This window comes from Sturnira hondurensis, unplaced genomic scaffold, assembly GCF_014824575.4.
Source record: "Sturnira hondurensis isolate 20B ecotype Veracruz unplaced genomic scaffold, ASM1482457v3 Scaffold0013299, whole genome shotgun sequence".
Classification (NCBI taxonomy): Eukaryota; Metazoa; Chordata; class Mammalia; order Chiroptera; family Phyllostomidae; genus Sturnira; species Sturnira hondurensis.
The window spans coordinates 7,122,228-7,131,196 of NW_028085930.1; positions in this window are offsets into that span (position 1 = coordinate 7,122,228).

Here is an 8,969-nt window from a genome sequence, read left to right on the forward strand (position 1 = left end):
GTGTGAAGGAGACGTGGGGTGGGACAGGCAGCCATCTAGTTAGATTTGGGGAACACGAACGGTTCTCTGCTCAAAGACATTTCCTCTACATATTCTTCCTACTCTGGCGGAGTTGGTACCAAATTCCTGTGTAACACCCAGCCCAGGGCTTCTCAAAGTGCACCAGGAGCACCAGCAACAACCAGGAACTGGTTAGAAATGCAAGTGACCAGCTTCCTCCTATGATCTTGGAACTGGGATCTCAATGGGGACAGTATTCTGGTTGTTTTTTTTTTTTAAGCTACTGATGTGCATTCAAGTGGGAAAACCTCTGGTCCAGCCTGAGCCTCTAACCTGCCCTGCCCCTCATCCCGCAGCCGGCCCTGGGGCCCGGCCTGATTCTGCTTCCCCCTTTCTACCTTCATCCTCAGGTGATTCTGTTCATACCGTCTCAGTTATGTACTCCTTTCCAGCTCCGGTTTCCACCCCTCCTTCTCTTTTACATTACGAGTATACTTATCTGCCGTGTGATGTGATTTCTATTTGTCTCCTGGTCCCCGTGTCTGGTGGCCCCAGACATCTCATCCTTGGACAGTTGAGCCTCAGAGACCTCAGTGTCCCTGGAGCCAAACAGAAAGCTGACATTTCTACCAGGTTTTGGGCCCTGCAGGAGGAATGGCCCATTACTCACTCACCTTCCAGGCTCAGTCCTGCCCCAGGTTCTGCAGCAACGGGACTCCAAGTCAGGGGAAATATAGGAACCTCTGAATGTATAGTGCTGCCTCTAGGACTCAGGCATATGTGTGGTTCCTCTTGCTTTGACCACCCCGATTTCCATATCTGAGTGTCTGTCTTGGCTGCTAGCTCGGTGCCCTATCTTCTGGGGCTGGAGTCCTTCCTGCGGACTCTTAGTGGCTGAAGTCATGTTCCTCTCAGCATATTAGTTGCTGGGTAAAGATTATCCCAAAACGTATTGACTTAAAACAACAATAATCATTTGTTATCTCACACAGTTCCTGGGGGAGGGGGGCAGGAATTCAGGAACAGCCTTGTAAGTGGTTGTGCTTCAGGGTCTCTTATGAGGTTGAAGTCAAGGTGTGGATGGATGGAGGCTTCACAGCCAACAGACCTGCTGCTTTCAAGGAGGCCCATATACTGGCAAACTAATGCTTGCTGTTGACAAGAAGTCTCAGCTCTTTGCCGTCTTCACTTCTGCACGGGACTGCTTCAGTATCCTCACGACGGGGCTGCTAGCTCTTCCTACAGTGAGTGCTCTGAGACAGAGCAAAGCATGCTTTTACAGATCTATTCCTTGAGCTCATAAATCATCACTTCTGTCACATTTTATTTGCTAGAAGCAAGCCCCTAAGGTTCAGGACACACTCTAGGGAAGGGGAACTAGGCTGTGGCTTCAGTGTCAAAAAAATACATGGGCATATTTTAAAACCACCACAGTCAGCCTTTGGGACAAGTTTCTTGCTACGTATCAGCAAATTCTTAAGATGCTTTGTTCTGCTGGCCCATTCTAGAAGATTCTAAATCTTTGTCATTGGCCAGATGTCCAGTATCACCCAGCAGATGGAGTCCCCTTTCCATTGTTAAAAATCTATTTGTGGTATTTGGTCCAGGTTGGTATCGATAATGATATGATCCAGTAATTTACTGAGTACCTACTGTGTGGCTTGGTAACTGGAACATTTGGTCCTCCCTAATTGCCTATTTCTAACCTGGTGAGTCTGACCTGTCCGAGCAGGTCAATCAGAGATTCAAATGAGTTCATAAGTTCAGACTTTTTGTATGTCCCCCAGGCTCAGAGCTGCCACATGAGTACATGCAGTTAGAACATAATGCCAAGCTGCTCAGTTGAGAGGGTAACTAATGGGTGAGGTCAGCCCACAGTCCACTGGCCAACCTTGTTGGAACTGCATGTGTGCCATTGACTCGCTGAGCATTAATCGCTCTGGGCTCCTATTCACAGAAGCGTGTATGGACTAGCAGAGGTCCTTGTTGGGTGTCTTCCAGTTGCACACAACAGAAGCCCAATTCAAACTGGTTTTAGCCAAACAGTTAAAAATTTAAACTGTTTTTTAAATTTTCATTTAAAAATGAAAAATCCAGGTTTCATATTTGTTTCAAATATGGCTGGAGCTGGGCCCCCAAGTTATGTTACCAGTAACCTGTTTCTCTCCTTTTCTCAGATCTGCTTTTTTTCCCGTGTTACTATTAATCTCAGGAAAATTATCTCAAAGTGGTTGCAAGCGGACTAAGTTCACTTCCTTCCTTTTGGCCACCCCAGGACAAGAGGAAGTTTTCTGGTGTTTCTAGTCCTGTGGTCAAGTCTCCATGGAGTCTTTGAACTAGTCATGTGGCAGTGACCATGGGACTCTCTGATCCAACACTCTCTAGAGCTGGGGGGTTGGTTCTCCCCCATTCAAAGCATGCTAAGATCGGGAGGGGGTGGTTATCTAAAAAATAAAAAGGATGTTTTTACCGGAAATAAAAGAGGGAAGTAGCTCTTGGGTGGATTAAAAACCATTCAGAACTGCTACGTCCGCTCACTGGGTTCACACTTTGACATGACTGGTTAGCACAGAGTCAGAGGACAGAAAGGGAACTGAGAAAACAATACAGAAAACATGTGGGTTTCACTCATGATGTTGTGGCATTCAGAGTGTATCCTCAGGTTACTTACAGGTTCCCTTCTCTGTGAATTGAACAGCGATCACACAGCTCAGCTCGGCCTCTCAGTATCAGCAATACGACTGGCATCCCTTACAGAGGAGACTCTGGATTTTCCCTCGTTCCCTGTTGTTTTCCATCCAGTTTTTGGCCAGGCCTTCTTGTAGCACCCTGCAGCCTGGCTGAAGGAATCCTCACGGGATACTTTGGATGTGTCATTCCTTGAGGTCTCCAGCCTTTTCCTTTCTGGTTCTCATGCTGCCTCACTCCTGAGTTTGTTTCTGAGGAGCAGGAGCTGATGTCCACAGGCACAGACTCTGCCGAAGGGAAACCAGAGAGCGTTTCCCTTGTACACAGGAGGCAGGTTGACCCACCCGAGTGAGGGCCAGGCAAGAGCTCAGGACTCTGGTGGTCTAAGAAATGCCCCTCGGAACCCAAAGGTGTGATGACAAGGCAGGGCAGAGTCACTTGAGTTTATCCTATTTCAGGCCATGGCTCTCGCTTTTGAGGGCTCTAAGCCAGTCAGTTGCATTTTTCTCCCTACAGTAAGGAGTAGAGTTACCCCCCAGCACAACCGATGCTTTTCAAAGGGACATTTTCTGGTTCTTTTGAGAAAGTGTGGGGGCGACTTTTCCCCCAAGTCCCCTCGTCCATCACAGATGAAAGTAAACACTACCAAGACATGATCTGCTTGGGGAGGAGAGGTGGCCAATCTCTCAAAAGGGAAGGGCCTCCAGTCCCTTCCTCCAGGGGCTTTTATTGGGTTATAATACACCGGAATACAGGGCCGAAAGGATCAAACAGTAGATAACATTTCAAAGAAGTCTGGGGGCTTAGTCTGAGTCAGAGTTTGTCAGGAAGGGAGTTTTGTAGAAACTTTAGGGTTTCCTGCTTGAACCCTTAACATATGAATGAAAGCACTCTTAGCAGAGTAGGTTTCATAGGTTTTCAGGAATTCTTTGTGATGCCAGATTTTCCCCCTGGGGATCTGCTCTGGCAAGGCAAGGAGCTGCACCCCTCCCCATCAGGTATTCAGGCTGAAGGGGATTAGAGCCAAGAAGCGCTTCTCCCAGAGACCTGGGGACTCGGGCTATGTCACATAGCTGGGGGCACGGGTCTATTGCTTGCTCTTTGTTGCAGCCCCATGAGTCCTTCCATGATGGCCTCCCAAGGGATCATGTCTGGCTTAGGTTTCTCCCTGCCGTGAGGAGGCTTACCTGTCAAGGACTTCTGGCCAAGCTTTGGGGGTACGGAGAAAACTGAGGCAGCATTTGCTACCAGAGACAAGCTTTGTCTCCTGTGGCTTGCATTCTGGAGGTCACTCGCTCATCCTTAGCCCTGGGGGGTTTACAATTCCTGAAACCAGGCAGAGCAGTCCATGACAGGAAAGCACTCCTTTTTTGTTTGTTCACTTCCTGTAGGTCTTGACCCACCCTGAAAGCATGCAAAGGCTGGAGCTATTTTTGCTAACTAAAAACCGCAGGGACTTGCTTGTTCTGAGGATGGAGCTGCTGGTAAGGTAGAAGTTTCTCCGGGAATGGAGAGGAAAACCCAAGACCTGCTGACAAGGTCGCAGCTGCTGGGCCCACTTATGCCAGAAGCTAGATACCTCCTGCCCTTTTCAGTCACGATATCCAGAAACTTGCCGGTTCGTCATGCTTTCTGTCACCTGTAAACACATGTTCCTTGGGAATGCACCCTGGTGCCACACTGCTCAGGTGATTGCAGACACCCAGGAAGGCCTGGTGCTGCGCTTCCTGCCCAAAGCCCAGGTTTCTTACACGTGAAGCCCTGACATCAGAATTCCAGTTCATGCCTCCGCCCTGCTGTGCTGTTTCTCGCTACATAAATCTATGACAAGACGGCATGCCTCCTGATTAGAACACTTGGGAAATCCTTTGTTTTCCCAAAATGTTAGCAAAAGTGCACTGTGTATTAAAATTGCTTACTCTTGCTTTTACTGCCTTTAAAAAAATCTTTTCCTCTGCAAAATACAATTTTTCTTTTTTTAAAAGATCAATTATCTACGTTCACTTTTTAAAAAAATATTTATTTATTTTTAAAGAAGGGGAGGGGGAAACAGAGAGAAGGGGAGAAACATTGACCAGTTGCCTCCTGTGTGCCCTTAACTGGGGACCTGGCCCACAACCCAGGCAAGTGCACTGACTGGGAATCAAACCAGCGACCTTTTAGTTGGCGGGAGAAACGCCCAACTCACTGAGCCACACCAGTCAGGGCAAACTTCACTTTTAAGGTATAAACAACTGGACTAAAATATCCCTCTCTGTGCTGGGAGGTGGGAGGACTCAGGGCCACACTGGCTCTCTCTCCCCAGTTCCCTCACTTTTCTTCCCCAACCTTTCTAATTGGGATTTCTGGTACTGTAAAGAAATGCAGTTATTCAAAAAACTCCAACATCAGGGAGGTGCTAACTTGATTTTGTGTTAAATCTAAGTTTATCCCCAACAGTATTATTCTGAGAAAATACTCCATTGATTTGTATGAGTAAAAGAGATTTACTGTGGAGGAAATTGACCATATTATACAGACACTAGGAAAGAAAAGGGGGGTGCAAATGTACTGGGAAGGAAGAGGAAAGACAGAAAGGGTGAGCAGACGGGAGACGAAGGTGACATGAACTGAGATAAAACTGTACTTGGGTCGGCCTCTGAGGATGGTGTCAAGCTTTGGTTAGATAATAGAACATTGGTAGGGTGGTCAGATTTAGCAAAAACGAAACCAAACAAAGGGTACCCAGTTCCATTTGAATTTTAGATATATAATTAATGCTTTTTAATGACAACTATTGCATGGCAATCCTTCAGTGTAAGAATTTGGGGATTTCCCTTTTCTAGGGCTATGGGCTATGCTGCTAGCGTTCTGCACCCCGCAGACGAAACTGACTCCTGCACGTGTCCTGACATCGGAACCGTGGAGAAGTTTTACTCTAAGTTCCTGAAACGTCTGGGATCTTCCTTATTTCAACTGATGCCTTTAGTGGACTGAAAGGCTCACATTTTCTGAGTAGTACGACTCTATTCCTTTTTCAAAAAAAACCTCTTTATTATGAAAAATTTTCCAATACGCACAAAAGTGGCATGATAATGAGCTTCTCCCACCCTGTTTGAAGAGCTGTCAGGGTTTTGCCAATATTGTTTCATCTCTCCTCCTCTACCCCTTCTATTTTGTAGGAGTGTTTTAAAGAAAACCCCAAACTTCACATCATTCTTAGATGCAACATTTCTTCCCCAAATGTTATATTTTCTTTCTTGTCCTTAAGCGTATCTATCTGTTTAATTTTGCTAAGATCCTACTTTTTACCCTTAAATAGTAAATATAAAATAATGCTCTCTCCCTTCAAGAGATAATATTGTTTTGCTCCCAGGGCATCCCTGGAGTCCGTGATTTCTCCTAACCCTGGTGGCCTGTTCAGGCCTCATGGAATTTGTCGTGCTTTGTGTTGAGGGGTCCATGGTGGGAGGACAGATGGAGGGTGGGAGTGAGGGAGTTGGGAGTGAGGGTGGGGTTGAGGGTTATCATATTTTGGCTTTCTCTGTAACTTCCTCCCTATGAGAAATACTAATCTTGTCTCTCTATACTCCCAACTTTATGCATTATGCAAGCGTATACTTTTTAGGGTAAATATTGGATCCTCTGATTTAACACTTAAATACAGACTCCTAGGAGTCGGTTTGAAGACGCTGAGAACAACATAATAGAAGATAATGGTTCTCGAATGTTAGTGTGCACAGAATCCCCTGGAAGGCGCCTTAGAACACGGACCCTGCCCCTCACCCCAGAGTTCCTCATTCAGTTGGTCTGAGACGGGGTGTGAGAATTTGCATTTCTCCAGTTTCTCAGGGGGTGAGCTGTCGGTCGTCCAGGGGGCACATCATGAGAACCATTGGTCTAGTCAAATCTTTTTGGTATATAAACCTGAAGAAGAATGCTTATTCTGTGACCTTGGGCACCTTACTTAACCCTTCAGATTTAGTGTCCTCATCTGTGACCAGCAAATGTTCATTCCTTCTTGTTTTCTAATAACGGCTGCTGCTTGGAAGAGCAAGAGCTCACCGTTCCTTCAAGTCGCTTTGTCGGTGGCTCAGGGGAAGTGGTTTTGCCTGTATTCACTTCTCAGAACCCAGCAGCACGATGGCTGAGCTTTGAGTAAACAAGAATGAAGGTTGAACACAAAAGACTGTACTCCAGCTCCTGAAGATAAGGAATAAGGAGGAGATAGGCATGGTTCATTCATTCAGCAAATATCTTGTGAGCATCTACTATGTGCCAGGCACTGTTTCAGCTGCTAGAGCTACAGTTAGATTGAATCATTGTCCTTATGGCATTTGCATTGTAGTAGGATAAATAAAAAGGAAACAATCTTGGTGGGGCCCTAATAAAATGGGAAAATACTGTGGTGGGTCAGTGAAATATTTTATATTATCCTCTCCTAGCTTTGAAGGCCAGAAGTTCAAAGTCAGTTCCATTGGGTTAAAGGCCAGGTGTGGGCAGGGCCACAGTCTCTTTGGTGGCTCAAGCAGAGACCCTGTCTCCTTGTCTTTTCCAGCTTCCAGGGCTTGACTCACGCACGGTCCCTTCCCCATCTTCATAGCCACCGGTGCAGTGTCTTGAAATTTTTCTTCCATCACCTCGCCCTCTTCTCCTATTGAATCAATAGCTGAAGAGAGTTTGGAGGCAGTGAAGCATATAAAAGATGACCTAGGAGCGGCGGGAACAAAGTCTGAAAACCATGACTGCACTCTGCTGCAGCTGGGTCGTGGAGTCGTGTGCTCATGCAGCAGAAATAAATACGTGTTGGAAGGTTTCCACATGCCAGGTGCTTTGTGGGCACCCCTCCTTTAATTCTCACAATAACCCTTTAGGGGGGGGTGCTACTTTACCTGTGGGGGAAAAAACTAAGGCTCAAAGTGCAACTTACCTTGCACCACGTGGCTAGTGAGTGAGAACACTGGGATTATAAGTGTTAAAATTCAACTGAGTGAACTTGAAGATCATTAGCTTCATTATGAATTCAAAAATTAAGCAGCATCACACCTTTTGGGACAAGGGATTGGCAAGGGTATTCATCTTGCAGATGCCTTTTCTTTGGTGGGGCGATGGAGGGGACCCCCATGACAGATTACCTCATTGGTGATGACCAGAAAATTCCACACTGGTTGATTACCATTATGTTTCCAGGAGAGGCAGACACTGCAATTAGATCAGGTATTAAATTGAGGTTTGATGTCATGGTCTTTTAGCACAAGTGACACCATTTGGGCCTGTCATTTTCTCTTTAACCCAAGGCAGGCGGCCTCCCTCCAGAGCAGAACCCTGAGGAAAAGCTTGGCCGCACGGTCTTGGCTTAGCAGCATTGGAATCACCCAGGAACTCGTTAAAAATGCAAATTCTGAGGCTGCACCCTAGACCTGCTGAATCAAAACTTGCATTTTAGCAAAAGCCCCAGTGATTCCAATCGACGTTGAAGTCAGAAAGGCACAGCAATGGAGCACCCCGCCAGGCATGCAATGAACCGACCTCCCAGCGGCTCTGGAAGCTGGCAGGGAGAGCTTTCTCGTTGGCATTTGCTCTAACAATATGAGGGAGCCCATTCAGTCCGAAGCCTTCATCTGAGTAAGCAAACAACATGTTTGAAAAATGCTCTCCAAGTTTTTTCCCCGGGCCTAAGGAAGGGAACCAGCTAGTGCACTCTGATAGCTGTTATTTGTCTCCTGGGTGCTCAGACACTTGCTGACTTGGTTATTTACCAACTCTGTGAGCTGCAGCGTCCAGAGAGATAAATTATGGAAGAGAGTTATTAAGTTACAAGACTCTCTCTTGCATCAGGTGCTGGTGGTAGACATATTTTGGGCTCTGTAATCATCACGGAGCAAGTAGAGAAACATGATGATTGTGCTTCTGAAAGGTGCTTATTCGCTAAAGCCTGTTTTTACCCCAGGTGCTTGTTAGGCTGGTTCTGTTTCCAAACCCTAGCATATGTGGTTTTGCCTGGAGCAAGGAACAGAATCAGGAGAAATAGAAGGTGGCCAGTGGATTCGTGTTTCTCATGGACCATTTATAGTAGAGTTGCTTGGTGCTGGTTAGAAATAGAGAACTTTAGAGTCTACTAAAGAACTTTAGTGATATTCATGCATTTTTATTTTTAACAAGCTTACCAGGCAATTCTTACATAAACTAATCTTTGTAAATCACCATTGTACAGTACCTGGTATTGTATAGGTGAGGAATCAGAAAAACACAACAGTATAATGACTTTCTTAAAACTTCAGCGTCCCATGTATAGTAACATT